The sequence below is a fragment of the Balaenoptera physalus genome (assembly GCF_965194825.1).
Source record: "Balaenoptera physalus genome assembly, chromosome: 2".
In the NCBI taxonomy this organism is placed as follows: domain Eukaryota; kingdom Metazoa; phylum Chordata; class Mammalia; order Artiodactyla; family Balaenopteridae; genus Balaenoptera; species Balaenoptera physalus.
In genome coordinates this window covers 127,619,332-127,637,581 of record NC_138883.1, presented here as the reverse complement: position 1 = coordinate 127,637,581, position 18,250 = coordinate 127,619,332, and the positions used below count along the sequence as shown (strand labels likewise).

The window sequence follows — 18,250 nt, the reverse complement described above, 5'->3', positions numbered from 1 at the left end:
GTGGCTTGCTGAGTGTCTGTACATACATTACAGCTTGTAAAGCAATTTGAGATGCCTTTAAAGATAATTTATTCTTTTATTCTCCCATCACTTACCCACAGTAATCTAAAAAACTTCCCTTGACAAGGCTGAAAATATATGTATGTTCTAAAATAATTTATACGCTCAAAAATATAAATGTGGAATAAATACACAGTCCAAGTTTTGACCAGAAGCTGGCTATAATTATTGTGTACTGGGTTGATGTCATGAAACTATAGAGTAAGCGAAATTGTGTTATGATAGCAACTTTCTTATTGTTTTTAATCCAAGTCTGGTCTTCCAAATAATAATACCACCATCCACTACCACTGTCACCAATGACTGAAACAGTGCTGATCATAAGAGTTGCTGGTCTGGGCTAGGGACTGTGTTAAGTGCTTCACCTGCATTAACATATCTAATTAGAATAGCACAGTGTATTGCTATTATCACCCCAGTTTCAAGGTAAGAAAGTGAGGCATGGATATTAAGGGATCTGGACAAGAATGCAGAGCCCCTAATGGCACGTGCCCCACAGGCTGTGTGACCCAAAGCTCTGTTTGTACTTGCAGAGTCGTCATGCTGTAGTGCTTTTATTTCTCTACAGATTTACTAATTAAGTAGTAAATCTAAATTTCTTTAATGAGTTAGTCTTCTCTCCTTAGTGTTTAATTTTATTATTTAAAATGAAATGTAATTGCATTAAATGAAATCAAATTGCACAATTTTCAACTTTAAACAGACGTTACAATTCTATTTTGTTATATTAAGTCTGGATCTTGCCCATGTGCCTGGGGTGAGAATCAAAATGTAAAAACAATCATTTTTGCCTTTACTGCTTCCTTCTTTTAAGATAGCTTAACTTTTTTGCTATTAAATTGGGCATGAAATTCACACTTGACGATTGCAGTTGGAGTAGTCAATTCATGTATTCTCTGAATGAAGCTAAAACGTGTCAGTGGAAGGAAGGTGTGTGCCCATCACGGAGAGGAAATCTGCTGCCTCTGCCTGGGGGTACCACTCTCCCCAAAATGGAGTGATTTCCAGAGGGTGTGAGTGCACATGGATGAGAATATACCACAAAAGTCTCATATTCAGGTGGGGAGATGATACCTAAAATTATATGCCACCTATGTTCGTAGAAGAATATGGAAAATACAGAAAAGTTATAAAGAAGAAAATTACAAATACATATCATTTCACTTATAATTTCACCTGGTACACTTTGTCCAGATTTCTTCACAGCTACAGATGTTTTCTTTTTGTTCTTGGTTTATAAAATTCAGTCTTCTGTTTACCTAACATTAGAGCAGGGGTATTTCCCACATCTTTAAAATCTCTGCATAATCATGACTTTGAAAGGTAAAATATTTAATTCTAGCATGCAGATGTGTGTTTGTGTAATATATATATATACATATATCTGTATATGTGTGGACATCTTCAAGCATAAACTATGTAAAAGGATTATTATTAGAGACTACAAAATGGGGAAGGTAAAGGAATATTTCCTTATTAGAATTAAGAAAACAGGACTTAAAAACCACAGCCTGTGAGGAGGACAACATAAAGGAAAACAGTGTTTTAATTTATCTTGTTAGTAAACTTAAGCCATTTGTTAAACAAAGCAATAGTGGGGCAGAAAACTTAAGTGAGTCAAATATGTTCTAGAGAATAAAATCACAATGACTCAGTAAATCTAGAATTTCTTTGAGAAGCAAATTTATAGTAGGGACATAAAAAGTATATATGAAGCTACAGTGCCAGGTACAAAGCAATAAATGTGAAAATAAGCACATGAAGAAATGGTGATGTGGGAGAACAGAGAACGCTTCCAATTAGAAAAGTACATCTCAGTGCTGGTCTATGGCCTCTGCTCCAACAGCTGATGGCCTTGGTGTAAGGAAGATGCTGGGCTCAGCCAGTGGGAACAGTGTGAGGGGGTGCAGGGTGCTTCAGGTGGTCCTGACTGTCCAAGCCCTGCTGTATGCACAGCAGACTTCAACCAGCAGACCCAGTGCTGCAGTCTTCAAGTTGCCCCCAATAATATCAACAACTATGGGCTGGACTCCCACCAGCAGGGTGACGTGGAGATGGTCCTTCCATGGCAGAATCTTCTCTCCAGACACTGCCATGTCTTGGAGCTCACATAACTGGGCTTCTGTCTCCCAGAAAACACTCTAGGGCCCACTGGGTCTGGAGGCTGCCTTGAAGCCAGATCTGTTGGCTGAATTCTTGAAAATGTGGTGAATCACAGTTAACTCCTCTCCCCGCTGCTTGGTGCTGGGGTGCTTTGATCCCCGGGGTCACTGGAGGCACTGCCACCTGCATTCCTGTTGCTTGCCCTTACTTGTCAGAGTAGACCCCTCAGGGAGACTTGACCTCCCACCTCTGGCACTCTGCCCACTCCTGGCTTTTCCTCCTTTTCCTCATGTACTCCTCTTTCTTGGCCAACACCGTGTGTTTATAAGAGAGGTGAGGAGCCATCCTTTCTGTCACTGTGGTCTCAGCATCTGCTGTCTTGTTTTATTCTAGCTGTTTGGTCCTGAGATCTATGCCAAAACCACTGCACTGACAACATTTAATGATGGCAAGGAATGTACACCAAGGAGTCTGCTTTTAGCATATAACAGGAGGAGAGAGGGTGGGTAGAGACAGGTGGACAGAATTTAGCTGGATGGAAAAAGAAAACCCTTTTGAAGAAAAAAATAATTCCAGTGAAAACATAAAAAAGATAATTCTACAATTACCATCTTGATAAATGCTAACATTAGAGCCTCACAGATTGTTCCCCCATTTTAATAGACTTCTTTAGAATTTGAATTCCAAACATCAGAAAAATATACTTCATCTATGATAGTGTCTCTCCTCTAAGGAGTGAATGTATTATTCAGATAAATTCCCCAATAGCAAATGTTTCACCCTTAGTAAGAGAACAACACTTAAAATTTTGATCCTTTAAGCATTTCAAAAAAGGCCTATGCTTTTATAGTACTCAAATAATATCTCTAGATAAGAGGGACCCTTCCATTCATGGGGTTCTTAAAATGCAGTGTCCCTTGATGTACAACCAACCTCCTTCACACAGAATTGAGATCAGAGCACTCCATGGAATGTGGACTGTCAGAGCTCAAAGGAGCCAGCCAGGCCACCTCCTAGAAGCCCTTACTTTTCTCAAAAGGTTAAGGAATGTGCCTATGGAAAAACTTACTGAATTACTGGTAGATCCAAGGATCCAGCTTTTTTTCCCAAAGGTCAAATTTCTGTTTCTAAAGACATTCAAGCATTAACTTATTGGAACATAATATCCCATTTTTGAACATCTTAATTTTAGGGTAAGAAAAAGGGCATTTTGTGAGTTAAGCTGTTTGCTTCAACTTGGATGTAAACTCGCTAGAGAGCTCTCTGCTTGCCCAGGGGCAGCCCGCAGTGGCATGTGCTTCAGATGTTAAAACAGCCAAATTCTAGAGTAGCTTTGCCATTAATGAATTGTGCAACCTTTGTAAAACTGCCTAACTTCTCTGGTCCAGCCTTTCCATTTGAAAAGAGAAATAATAACAGCTCCTTTATTCTCTGAAAAAAAAGAGAAGAGTTAATAGGTGTGAAAAGAGATTTCTACCCAATATGCTCTCCAGATCTGAGCTTTCTTCCTTTACATGAGAATACTTCAGTGCAATAGAAGGTGTGGTGGTAGGCAGAATAATGGTCCTGCAAAGATATCCATGTCTTAATCCCCCAAACCTCATGACTTGTGAATATGTTACCTTAAATAGCAAAAGGGCTGTGCAGGCGTGATTAAGTTAAGGCCCTTGGGAGAGGGGAGTTTATCTTGGATTATCCAGATGGGCCCAGGAGAATCACAGCAGTCCTTATGAGAGGAAGGCAGGAGTGTCAGAGTCAGAGGCGATATGATGACAAAAGCAGAGGTCATGGGATTGTGGTCATGAACCCAGGGATGCAGGCGGCCTCTAGAAGCTGGAAGAGGCAAGGAAAGGATTCTCCCCTAGAGAATCCAGAAGGAATGCAATCCTGCTGCCTACAGCTTGACTTTAGCCTCATAAGACCTTTTCGGACTTTTGACCTCCAGAACTGTAAGATAATAAATTGGTTGTGTTTTAGCCAATAAATTCGTGATAATTTGTTACAACATCAATAGGAAAATAATACAAAATTTGGTACTTGGAAGTGGGATGCTACTGTAACAAATACCTAAAAAAGTGGAAATGATTTGGAATTGGGCAGTGGGAAGAGGCTGGAAGAATTTTGAGATTCATTATAGAAAAACCCTAGACTACGTTGAACAGACTGTTAATTGAAATGTGAATGTTAATGATTCTGTAATGAGAACTTGCAGTGAGAAACATGGTAGAGAAGACCTACATTATATGGTCATAAACACACTGTTGGTAGCAATATGGACATCAAAGGCCCTAATGGTGAGGTCACAGAAGGAAATGAGGAAACTGGAACTTGGAGGAAAGGAGATTCTCACTGTATAGTGACAGAAAGCTTAGGTGGAAAGCGGAACTTGTAAAAGATTGCAGTAGGCTAAATAATGCCCCTCAAAGATAAAAGGTCCTAATTCCTGGAAGTTTTAAACATTACCTTATATGGGAAAAGGGTCTTTACAAATGTGATTAAGGGTCTTGAGATGGGGAGATTAACCAGGTGGGCACTGAATGCAATCACAAAGATCCTTATAAGGGAGAGGCAAAGGAAATTGCACATAGATGAAAGAAGGTGATGTGATGAAAGCACAGATGTTTGAAGATGCTGTGCTGCTGGCTTTGAAGATGTAGGAAGGTGCCCTGAGCCAAGGAATGCACGCATGACGCTCTAGATACTGGAAAAGGCAAGTAAACGGATTTTGTCCTAGAACCTCCAGAGGGAGTACAGCCCGGCCAAAACCTTGATTTTGCCCCAGTGTCGCTGATTTCAGACTCATGGTCTCCAGAAATGTAAGACAGTAAATGTGTTTTAAGTCACCAAGTTTGTGGTAATTTGTTACAGTAGCCACAGGAAACTGATACAATGATGAAATTGGACCCTTAGATGAGGAGAGTCCAAGCTAAGTGTTAAAGTTGTGGCCTGTTTTTTCTTACTGTTGCTTATAGTAAAATGTGAGAAGAAGGAGACAGATTAAGGTAAGGACTGCCAACAAAAAAGGGACCAAGACTTGATTTGGGAAATTCTCAGTTTATCCAGGTTGCAAAAGACGCTATAATTAGGAGATTCATTGTCAGGAAAACATACTCTTAAGGGAAAGCCAAGGGTGTGGTTGGATCTTTTGCTACTGCCTCAGACTCTTTGAGGAAATTAGATGTGTGACTCATGGGTCCTCTCAGCCATGTAAGCAAAAGTCATTAGAGAACGAATTATCCATGAAAGATTTATGAAGGAGGTCTAGTAGCATAAATTCTTGAGACATACACAGGAGACGTAAATGATTCTTAAACATTTTATACCAGCAGAAACACTGTCAGTTTGGGCTGAATGGGACAGATAGAGGCCAAAATGAAAGAAGGCTGTCAGAACACCAACATTCCACAGACAGGAAGTAGGTTGAAAGAAACTACTCAACTGCAAACATGTGCTACCCTTCATGAAAAAGGAAGGATGACTCTAAGGGCAGAGGCTTAATCATGGAGGATTAGCCCCAGGCCTTGAAACCTACTGTTGTTTGCCTAACCGGATTTAGAAATTTGGGGGGGAATAGTGCTTCCTTTTCTCCTACTATTTTCTCTACTTTCAAATGGGAATATCTTTAACTGTTATCCTATGCTTGTCCCACCATTGTATTTTGTGGGTAATTAACTTGTTTCTTGAGTTCTACAAATTCACAGATGAGGATTGTGCCTCAGGGTAGATCATACCCAAATCCTCACACATAGCTGATTTAGATGATTCAGATGATGAGATTTGGAACTTTGGAGCTGATGAGACTTAGTTGAGACTATGGACTTTGATGCCGTAATGAGTTGAGACTTTGGGGGATATTGGAATGAGATTAATATTTTTTGCACATGGGACACACATGAATTTGGGGGGCAGAACACAGATTGTGGTAAGCAAAATAATGATTCCCTAAAGATGTTCATGTCCTAATACTTCCTACTTATGAACGTGATACCTACCATGGCCAAAGGGACTTTTCAGATGAGATTAAATTAAGGATTTGGGGGCGGGGAGACTACCCCAATTATTGGACAGGCCCAATGTAAGCACAAGCCTACTTATAAGAAGGAGACAGGAGTGTCTGAGTTGAAGTGGGAGATGTGATGCTGGAAGCAGTGATAGTGGAAGGAGTGATGCAGGGCCATGAACGAAGGAATGCAGGCAGCCTCCAGAAGCTGGGGAAGGTGAGGAAATAATTCTCCGCTAGAGAATCCAGAAGAGACACAATCCTGGCAACGTAAGACCTGTTTCAGACTTCTGGTCTCCAGAGCAGTAAGATAATAAATTTGTATAGTTTTAAAGCCACTAAGTCTGTGGTAATTTGTTACAGCAACAATAGAAAACTAGCACAGTAGTTTCCATAAAATAAAATAATAATAATATTAATAATCCAATAACCAATTGTTAAATAATTTTCACAAAGCTGAGAAAGAAATTTGGTTTGGTCAACTTATAAATAACTCACAAAGTATTCACTGTCATGAAAATCACAGGCTTGATAATGAAATGGACCAGACACCTCATGCAAGGTGGCCTGGCTTGGTCAGTGACTGAGCTGCAGGCTGCATCTCCACTGTTTTTTTTTTCTCTCCCCCACCCCTCCCCCTTGGCAACCACAAGTCTGTTCTCTTACCTGTTTGTGTTTCTTAGATATGTTCATTTGTGTTACATTTTAGATTCCACATATAAGTGATATCATGATAGTCTTTCTCTGTCTGACTTACTTCACTCAGTATGGCAATCTATAGGTCCATCCATGTTGCTGAAAATGGCATTATTTCATTCTTTTTTATGGCTGAGTAATATGCCTCCACTGGTCATTCAGTGGAAACATCACCTTCCTATCAAGACTCTCAGGCAATATATGAAATATATTTGGGGACTCTTGAAATTCAATACTAACATAGCACCTAATGATTGGTGTTATGGGAAAGAGGTGAGGCTTAATTTGGCTGATACTTTTCCAAGTGAGTCTTTGTAAGGAACATAAGAATACTTAATGTACATAACTTTCTGTTTACTATGGTTGCACCCATCTGAAGGGCTGCCAGCTTTGGAGATGGAGGAAAGCTGGCACTCTCAGCTGGCTCTTTGTAGGCAACATCTTTATTTTTCTGTAGGCTCATTGTGCTGCCTCTGGCTTATTCCCACCTGGATGGGGCTGTGCAGGGCTACTTCAACACTCTGGAGAGTCTTCCTTGCTCTACACCTGAGTCACATCCTCAGAGATGAAGAAGCTATAGAGTAATATCTGCACGAGGAGCACCTTTTGTGCTGGGTCGTCAGGGGGAAGGTCTCTGAGAGGAAGCCCAGCTCTGAGGGTTATATGCTTGTTTTCCTTATATTTGATTTACCTCTAGATTGGCAAATAAGAGAAGTTTACTCAGGTACTACAAAGAATTGGTCTTTTTATTAATATAACATGTCTACTCATATGTATTTATTGAGTCACTAGTGCTAGGAATAGAGATAGCCCTGCTTCTCCTTCAGAAACTTCCCCAAGAGCTCTGCCTGATGTCAAAATTCTGTTTACTGGAGCATTCTCTCCTATACTCCTGTGCTCAGGAAGAACTGCAAACTTATTCATTCAATAAAAAAATGCATGAATGCATTTCTCTTCCTGTAAACAATCACTATTCCGTGTATCGTGATAAATAGTGATATGCCATGTTTATTATTTGTCAGTTAGGCATCGCTGGTTTTCCTTGAAACTAACTACAATTCATAATAATGTTTTGAGGAAGACATTCTAAAGCTCAGCTATGTAAAAACTGAACTTTTTAAATCTAAACATTGACAAGTTGGGAACAATGTGTGTTGGAACCCAGAGGTCATTGTCAGGTTCAGCCACTCCCACCCCATCTTTTTACTAACTAACCTGTGCATACTGGTCCCTTTGGTGACAGTTGTACACCTATTGTAATTAAGTTTGATCCAAACCAGAACTGCAAGCCTAGTTTCCTTCAGGGCCTGGCCATGGTGCTTATCCTGGTTAGTCGCCCTCCTGAGGGATCTCCGTCTTAGCACTAACCCTGACCCTACCCAAAGCTAAAGCAGGGTCTTTGCCTGTGATAAAGATGAGATGAGATACCAAGTTCAGCAGGTACAGCCCAGGTTGGGGTGGGCAGCAGCCAATGGAGAGCAGAAGAATAAAGGGTGCAGTGACTTGTTTAAAAGGCAATAGAATTTAAATTCATTGAAGGGCAACCTTGCAGAAAGCAGAACTTTGGGCATTATCTGAAAGTTCCAATAAGACTATACTAAAATGATGCATGTTTTGGTTTATACAATTGTAAAGTTCCATACTTAAAAAAAAACACAAAACTGTTATTGAGATAACATAATGAACCTCTTCCTTTTAGCAATTAAACCAAATTCTACAATTTACTTCCAGCTTGAGTTACACATTTCATAAGTCATTCTAAATCTAATTGATTCATTTTGTACTCTTCAATGTAATAGGGATGTACAAGGGAGCAACCATCAGAATTATTCTGGCTGAAAATCCTCTCTGAACTTGCACTATTTATTAGGATTCTCATTCCTCTTCAGCTGTTGGAAAGAAGATGTCAGGAATTCTTCTATATTTTGGGAAAACTAGTAGATGTATGATAATTTTACAAACTTAGCCATATTTCTTATCCAAAAGGCATATAAACTTTATTGATTTATTTTGATTAACATGGCTATTTCTTTTTTAATGCTTGTGTTCCTCAGGAAGGCACTGTAATGATTGATGTGAGAGCGGAAACATTTTGGTTAATTTTTTATGTGTATCCACACACCCAGCAATAAACCTTCTTAATAAATCAAATGTAGGAAAATAAACACAAGCTTGGTCAATAAAAAGACTGCTGCAAAAAAGGAGCAGCAAAATTATGCAAAGACATTCCTTTCTCAAAGTGAAATTCAAGTACATCTCTAATCATAAAGCACAATGCAATCAACAGTGTTGTGGGTTACAGAGAAGATGGAATAGACAGTGAAATCAAACAGACCCAGCCCCAATGCTCAGCTCAGTCTCCATGTGCCCACATTTCCCTATAAAGGGGATTATATAAAGCTTATCTTACAGTGTTAAGTCCTGACATACCAAATACCAATACAGATATGTAGTACAATGCCTGACACACAGTAAATGCTTTAAAAGTCCTAGAGGAGAAGTAAAGGTGACATCAGTAGAAGTGGGGGACTAGGGAACATCCACAAAAGCAGTGAATAAGCTGCAAAAACAGTCATCAACTTTTTATGGAACTCTGGAATCTGATAAAAAACTTACAACAGCCAGAGAAAACTTAACAAGAAAAAAAATGTCTGAAAACCAGTAAGCAGGTTCTGTAGCATTTTAACTTACCCTGTTACCAGCCCCCACTCTCTAGCTCTGCAGTGGGCATGAAAATGGGAACTCACAATACTTGTGCAGGTTGCTGGTAACAGGAATGATATGGACCTTATTCTCAAAGAATGTTAGTTGCTTGCTTTGATCTGTCTGGTGGGTCCCTGAAGGATTGGCTCAAGGGTCTGCCTTTGTTTCAACTGACTCAGAGGTGTCTTCCTAGGGTGTTATTTGTTGAAAACATTTAAAGGCAAATGTATTCACCACAGTCACAGGGGAAATGGATACAGTTGGGGCAATCAACAGACAGACTGAAAGCCTAGGAAGGAGAGGCTGAGGAAGGAGTTACTTGGGGAAATAAGGGCTGAAAAGCTCCCACATATTCCAGAGAATCTAGAAGGCCATGTGCATGCTCAGGACTGGACACATGCTCAGAAAAGACCCAAGAAGGCCCTAAGTTCTCATCTCCAGCTGACTCTCAGGATCTGTACAGGCAGGAAGTGAAAGCTATGGCAAAGTTGTAAACTGGTTAAACTTTAAAGAGCATTCCAACATACACAGAGAGTCTATCTGCAAAGACTAGGAGAGCTTTTATTTTCTGTTTTTTTGTTCCAAGGTATTAAGGAATCTGTATCAAATCACTAGCTGGCCATTAAGCTAATGAGACTGACCACACATGACAAAGAATACAGACTTTTAAAAGTTGTTGAGAAAACTCACTAAACAAACAACAATACCACAAAAAGCAAAACAGGAAACTCTATGGATGGAGGAGGATCTGACTTCTCTAGTTACCATATTATGATAATCAAAACATCCAGTTTTCAACAAAAAATTGAGGCATACAAAAAAAAAAAAACCCACAAAAATAGATATTCCATTCACAGGGGAAAAAAGAAATTAACAGAATCTGTCTCTGAGGAAGCAAAGACATTGGATTTACTAGAAAACACTTTAAATCAATTGCCTTAAATATCAAGGAGCTAAAGAAAACAATGGACAAAGAAATTAAGGAAACCTAGAGAACAATATCTCAACAAATATAAAATATCAATAAAGAGATAGAAGGTATAAAAAGAACCAAATAGAAATTCTACAGGTGAAAAAAAAAAATAACTGAAATGAAAAATTCACTAGAGAGTTTCAACAGCATATCTGAGAAGATGGAAGAATCAGCAAACTTGAAGATAAGTCAAATGAAATTATCCAGTTTGAGGATAGAGAGAAAAAAATGAATAAAAATGAACAAAGCCTAAGAGACCTCTGGGATACCATCAAGAATACCAAAACATACATAATGGGAGTCCCAGAACTAGTGAAAAAGGAGAAAGGGGCAGAAAGAATATCTGAAGAAATAATGGCCAAAAATGTCTTCATTTTAATGAGAAATAGTAATCTAACATCAAAGTTCAAAAAACTCCAAGTAGGATAAACTTAAAGAGATCCACACTGAGACATATTATAATCCACACTGAGACACATTATAATTATAATCTCATGAACAAGAGATCCTAAATAAGATTAACAGCAGATTTCCATCAGAAACCATGGAAGCCAGAGGCAGTAAAGTGACATATTCAAAGTGCTGGAAGAAAAAAGTATCCTTCAAAAATGAAGGAGAAATTAAGATATTCCAGATAAACAAAAAACTGAGGGCATTCATTGTGATAGGCTTGTCCTATTATAAACACTAAAGGCAGTCCTTTAAGTGGAAACAAAAGAGCACTAGCAGTAACTGGAAGTTACATGAAGAAATGAAGAATGCCAGTACTGGTAAAGACATAGGTAAATACAAAAGCCAGTATTATTTTTATTTTTGGTTCATAAACTTCTCTATTATCTTATATGATTTTAAAGACAAATGCATAAAGTGGTGATTATAAATCTATGTTACTGGGCACACTGTATAAAGATGTAATTTTTGACAATAACAACATAAGAGGGGGAACAGAACTATAGAAGCAAAGTTTTCATATACTATTGAAACTAAGTTGGCATTAATTCAAACTAATTGTCATACATGTAGATATTAATTTAAATCCCCAGAGTGACCGTTAAGAAAATAACTAAAAATGTGTGCAGTATGAGAAGTGAGATGAGAGTTTAAATAGTGCACTAGAAAAAATAATCAATTAAATACCAAAGAAGGCAATAATTTAAGAGTTGAGGAACCAAAAAATGAATAAAGCATATAGAAAGCAAATAGACTTAATCATCTCTTTAAAGACCTATCCCCAAACACAGTCACATTCTGAGGTACTGGGGGTTAGGATTTCAACATACGAATTTGGAGGGACACAGTTTGGCCCATAAAAACACCCCTTACTACATTATCTTTAATCCTTCCTTGTCAGTAGTTATATTAAATCTAAATGAAACAAACACTTCAATTAAAAGGCAGAGACTGGTAGAATCAATAAAAAAATATGAACTAACTATATACTATCCACAAGGGATTCACTTTAGTTCCAAAAATACAAATAAGTTGAAAGTGAATGGATGGAAAAAAGCATTCCACCCAAACATAACAAAAAGAGAGCTAAAGATAAAATTTGTTACAAGAGACAAAGAAGGACACTATATAATGACAAAAGACTCAATCCAGTAAAAATATATAGAAATTATAAACATATATGAACCTCACAACAGAGCCTCAAAAATATATGAGGCAAAAACTGACAAAACTCAGGAAAAATAGACAGTTTTTTTACAATAATAGTTGGAGACCTCAATATCCCACTTTCAATAATGGTTAGAAAAACCAGAGAATAATGACAAGGAAATAGAAGATTTAAACTACACTGTAACCCAGCTAGACCTAGCAGAGGTATATAGAGAACTTCATCCAACAATAGCTCTCTTTTCAAGGGCACATACAACACTGTCCCAGATAGACCATATGAACAGCCACAAAACAAGTCTCAATAAATTTCCAAATATTGAAACCATACACAGCATCTCCCCTGACCACAATGGAATGAAATTAGAAATCAATAACAGAAGGAAAATTGAAAATTTCACTAATATGTGGAAATTAAACAACACAATCCTAAATAACAAATTGGTCAAAGAATAAATCACAAAAGAAATGAGAAAAAAACTTTGAGATGAATGGAAACAAAAATATAGCATATGAAAACCTATGGGATGCATCAAAACCAGTGCTCAGAGTGAAATTCAGAGCTGTCAATGTCTGCATTAAAAAAGAAGAAAGGGGCTTCCCTGGTGGCACAGTGGTTAAGAATCCACCTGCCAATGCAGGGGACACGGGTTCAAGCCCTGGTCTGGGAAGATCCCACATACCATGGAACAACTAAGCCCGTGTGCCACAACTACTGAAGCCCACGTGCCTAAAGCCCGTGTTCTGCAACAAGAGAAGCCACTGCAATGAGAAGCCCGCACACCGCAATGAAGAGTAGCCCCCACTAGCTGCAACTAGAGAAAGCCCGTGTGCAGCAACAAAGACCCAATGCAGCTAAAAATAAATAAATAAAATAAACAAATTTATAAAAATAAAAAAAGAAGAAAAGTTTCAAATCAATAACCCAATTTTACATATTAAGGAATCAGAAAAAGAAGAGCAAACTAGACCCAAAGCTAACTGAAGGAAGGAAATAATAAAGACTGGGTAAGTGAAATAGTGAATAGAAAAACCTCAGCCTCTCTCACAGAGAAGCCAGAGGGCATGCTGCCCAGTGACCTAAAGCCCACAGGGTCTGCAGCCCCAGTGCAAGACTTCCACACCACAGATGCTGCAGTTTTCCATCCCTGAATCCCTTCTTCCAGAATTCTGAATGCTGTGGATAATGGACAACTAGAGCAGGATTTATAATGTTATTTAACATATTTTAACAACCCAGAATCTTTCAAATGATGACCACATCCTTCTTTTGGAGAGCTGATAGAAAGGGTGGTGTTGGAGCATTTGGGTGAGTAGACAGACACTTGCTGTACTGGGTGATGCTAGAGGGCTGAGCCCCAACTGAGTGGCAGCTGCATCTTCCATAATGCAAGGACTTGGGTTAAATTTTCTGTTGGCTTCACTGGACAGTGGGGATTTCTTTGCCCAAACTCAGAGACTCAGTGATTTTCTACCTAGAACTGCCCCTCAGTGTCACTCCTCTTGATTTCCGTGACTGTGGTCTGACCATCAATCTCCTCTTTCCACTTCACATTTCAGAATCCTCTATTTTCTACTCTAGCAACTCATTTTGTGACAGTCTATCACTCCCATTAAGTGGCCAGACAAATATTTTGGAACTTTATGGAGTTTCTGTGAATCAGGAAGGGTTTCTCTCACTATTGGTTAAATTACTGAGCTCAAGGCTACCAGTCCCCAAATGTCATCGACTTAGGAAAATTGCATTATTTTTAGAAAACAGCATAATAAAATGTGCCCTAAAAAGTCCCTTTCTGGGTTGGTTTTACCCCCAGCACAGTGAATACCCTACGAGTAGTGTTGACTGGTCTTCACAATGCAAGTTCGTAAAGCAGAGGATCAGATACTTGTAGTAGAGGAGCTGAGCATAAAACAGGAAAACCGGGGCTTCCTTGATGGCGCAGTGGTTGAGAATCTGCCTGCCAATGCAGGGGACACGGATTCGGGCCCTGGTCTGGGAGGATCCCACATGCTGCGGAGCAGCTAGGCCCATGTGCCACAGCTACTGAGCCTGTGCGTCTGGAGCCTGTGCTCCGCAACAAGAGAGGCCGCGATAGTAAGAGGCCCGCGCACCGCGATGAAGAGTGGCCCCCACTTGCCGCAACTAGAGAAAGCCCTCGCACAGAAACGAAGACCCAAGACAGCCATAAATAAATAATTAATTAATTAAAAAGTTTAAAAAAATCTTCTAAAAAAAAAAAAACAAACAGGAAAACCGACAAGAGGATTTGGGTTCCACTCTCCTTATCATTAGTAGACATAAACGACATATGAACCCTGAAACTTTAGATTTTAACAATGAGCAACTTGTACTTCTCCAAGTTCGTAAGGAATTGAGTGTGCAGGTGAGACAGCTGTGCAGAGTGTGTTGGGATGGTTTGTATGGCATTGTAGCTTTTCACTGATGTCTGTGTGAGTTCACTAGGACGACCAAAACAAAGTGTCATAGACTCATTGGCTAAAACAACAGAAATGAATTTTTTCACAGATCTGGAGGCTGGAAGTCTGAGATCAATGCAGGGCTGGTGTCTCCTGAGGCCTATCTCCTTGGCTTACAGACGGCCGCCTTCTGTCCTCACACGGTCTCCCTTTGTGCCTGTGTGTGTCCTGATCTCCTCTTCTTATAAAGACACCAGTCGTAGTGGATTAGGACCTACTCTAAAGACCTCTGTTTAACGTAATTACCCCTTTAAAGGACCTATCTCCAAATATAGTCACATTCTGAGGAACCTGGGCTTAGCTTTAATGTGTGAATTTGGGGGGACACCATTCAGCCCATGACAATAGCCAACTCATGTGTTTCTTACCTGCAGCTCCCCCCACCTTTCTGACTTGACAAATGATGGCATACAGACTGAAACAAGACAATGAGGAAATCTACCTGAATTGGTTAAACCTGGACTGTTGACACGTGACTTTAAAAAGGGGGTGAAAACTTTTGAATTTGTGAGACATTATGTTCCATTTCATATGCCTTTTATGAGATCTTTTGAACAGCTCTTTTATGGTTGCTTTGCTGAGACAGCAAGAAATCTTTGGTTCATCTGGGGGCAACATTGGCGCACACACCAAGTGACACCTCATAGCCCTTAAAAAGAAAGGCAATGTATTCCAAATAGTCTTTACACCCCTGTGTGATACAGAGTGAAGGAGCAGCCAGAGGTGCTGGGTTCCAAAACAATTCAAGGTTGGGGAATGGCCGAGGGTGGGAAGGATTTAAACTGATGATTCTGGAGGAAAAACAAAAGGGAGGTTCATCCCTTCATTGGAAAGCCTGAGTGGGGTCTGCCCGGCTCTCATGGAGACTTTGACCCAGCCTGGCTGACAATAACTAAACGGGTTTCTCCTCTGGGCCGTGTGCTGTGAAAAGGCTCTTTTCACTTATATTTACAAAAACCCTAGAACACGGGTACTATTTTTATACCCATCTTACAAATGAAGTTATAAAACTTCTCCCACATCACACATTTAGTGGCACAGTTAGGATTCCAACCCAAGTGGAATCATTCCAGAGCCTGCACACAAGTGGTGTCAGGTCAAGAACTTGCAAGTTAGTTAACAAGCTCTGCATCCCTAACAAGGGAAACTCAGATTGTGTTTTAAATTGTCTTGGCTTCTGTATTCAGAATGAATAATTCAGAATGGCTCCCCAAGAGCCAGGAGTCAGCCAAGTGCAACATTCCCGGCGGAGGTGAAGGGCCTGAGTGGCCTGGCAGGCAGGACAGGACTTGAGGGATAGGCGGCCCCTTGTAGCCAGGGCTGGAAAAAAGGGCCAGTGCCACATAACAGAGAAAGAATGAAAAGGAACCATTTGGTCAACCAAAAACTAGGGAAGCAGTTGCTATCTGGGAAGAACTCTGGGCCACATTTCAGACCTCGGCAGATGTGCATGAGGGGGTGTCCTAAAGGCCACTGGGAACCCAGGACCACACAAGACGAAATAAGGGCTTGTGTTTTACAGCATATAAGTAAATAGACAGGTTGGGCCATGGAAACAGAAGAATTTTCAGAGAAGAAACCCGGGAGTGAGACGAGAAGGCAAAACACTGGAGGGCCTGATGTTCTGTTGGCCCAGCTGTGCCTCTGGGTCTGTGTGGCTTTGAAAGGGTCCCAAGTCTCAGTTCAACCCCCTACAGAATAGGGAAAAATATATGTCCAATCTCCCCAAGGGAGAGTACACCATGCACCTCAAGAGTTTAAAATAACAGGTATTAGCGTCTTCCTAATGTGAGAGGAAAGGAAGGGTCTGGTGAGAGAAGAGCACAGGAAAACACAGGTTTATATAGTGAAGGACGGTGAACACTTGTAGAGGGAGTTCATGCCCCAGTGTTCAGAGACCAAGGGATTAAGATGAAGGACAATGAGGGGAAGTGGGTCTGACCCGGCTGATCCTTGACAATCAGGGACCAGCTTTTACAAACAGGTAACAGAGACAGTGCAACAGCCTGAAGCCATGAGCCCCACGTGCTGCTGACCTGCCACAGAGAACAGTGATCCCTACTCCAAGACATCTGAGAAGGAAAGGAGAAGGGTGGCCAGTCAGGGGGTCAGGAAAGGTTCTGCTCCTTGCTCTAGAATTTCCCAGTGGCCCAAAACAGAAGTAACTAGCCCTGAATACAGGGACCTTTTAAATCTGTCCTTGCCCACCTTTTAGGTCTATTCTCCTGAGATATCATCACACATTTTTTATACTATTTCATTCTGACTCCTATTTTCATATTTTTGCACATTTTTGTCCCTATATCTAGAACATCCTTGCAACTTCCCCTCACCCCGCTAGCCACACCTCCTCAAGACCCAGCTCAGACAGCCCTCCATCACTCCTTCTGTTAACCCTGTCCCCTGCCCACCAGCCTAAGAAGACAGGCCCCCACTGTCGTATTCCTTAATATGCCTGCCTCCATTTCCATGACATCCGGGTCCATGGATGGTGTTTATGCACCATCTAAAGTTCTTTCAGGTAACTGTAAATTGATGAAAGGATGGAGCAAGTGGGGAGAAAAAGATTGTTAAGTGAAGGGCTGAGGGGGGAAGGGCAGGAGGTTGTCATCCTGGATGACAGGTCTGCTCCCATGATCACTGCTTAGTTATTTAAATTAACACACAGGGAGATGAGCCAAACAGATCTTCGTCTTGCCTCCCCCTCCCCTGTTTAATAACATACTTTCAGTTGGAAGATTAAGGTTCATCCCCTCACCACCACCCCCACACACCTGCACAGGCTTACATGTTGCTCCGACTCTGGCACTGACATCCTTTGTAATGTCCTTCCACAGCTCAATACTGCACTAGGAAAACAGAGAGCAGGGAGGGAGGAGGAGTACGTTCTCCAGACGTCTGCACAATTGTCTGTTTTCCAGGCAGGGCCAAGCACAGCTTGTGCACTTAGGGGCTGATGGAGCACTCCTGGTGCAGGTGACCACAGGGGCGGGGAGGCCGGCAGAACCCCATCAGGACAGCTCTGTCATCTGCTGTTCCCTCAAGCCCACTGTTCAGGGCTTGGCCTCTGCCGTTTGGCACCCAGGGAAAGGGTTTAGCAATGTGCTGAAAGTCAAACCAAAATGTCGAGTGTGATTGCATCTTTGTCTGCACTTAGCAACCTCAGGGCTGCACAGTCTGAGCATAGTTAAAATGGAATTCAGCCTTCCTCTGACCCTTTCAGGAAACCCTGGTGCCCTTCAGGTGTCCCCATGCATTCATTCCTTCAAACTATTATCTACGGAACAGCACTGCTTTGCAAGACAGATCTGGGAATCGTTTTTGACACTTCTCATACACATATCTCTCCATTTCAATTCTACCAGCAAGTCCTGGCAGTTCTCCCTCCAAAATGAGTCTGCCCATTTTGTTCTTTGGTTTTGCCTCCAGCAGATCTGGCCTTGTCTCCTGCCTAGATGTGGCACGGTCCTCTTAGGAGTCCTTAGGTGCCCCTAAGAGCACCGTGATCCCAGTCAGAAGCCTGATTCCTCCAAGCCCTGTTTTTTTTCAGAAGGCAGCAGATACCTAATCTTAAACCTGTGCACTTCACTCCCCACATCAGCCCTTCCTCTGTTCCTTAA

The 18,250-nt window shown here is 40.8% G+C and overlaps 1 protein-coding gene across 6 annotated transcripts in view; it reads right to left on the bottom strand.

Annotated features, from left to right (window-relative positions):
* Window positions 1-18,250, bottom strand: part of GABRA5 (gamma-aminobutyric acid type A receptor subunit alpha5) — a 96,010-nt gene that overhangs the window by 36,273 nt on the left and 41,487 nt on the right. The gene's annotated exons all lie outside the window — the stretch shown is intronic.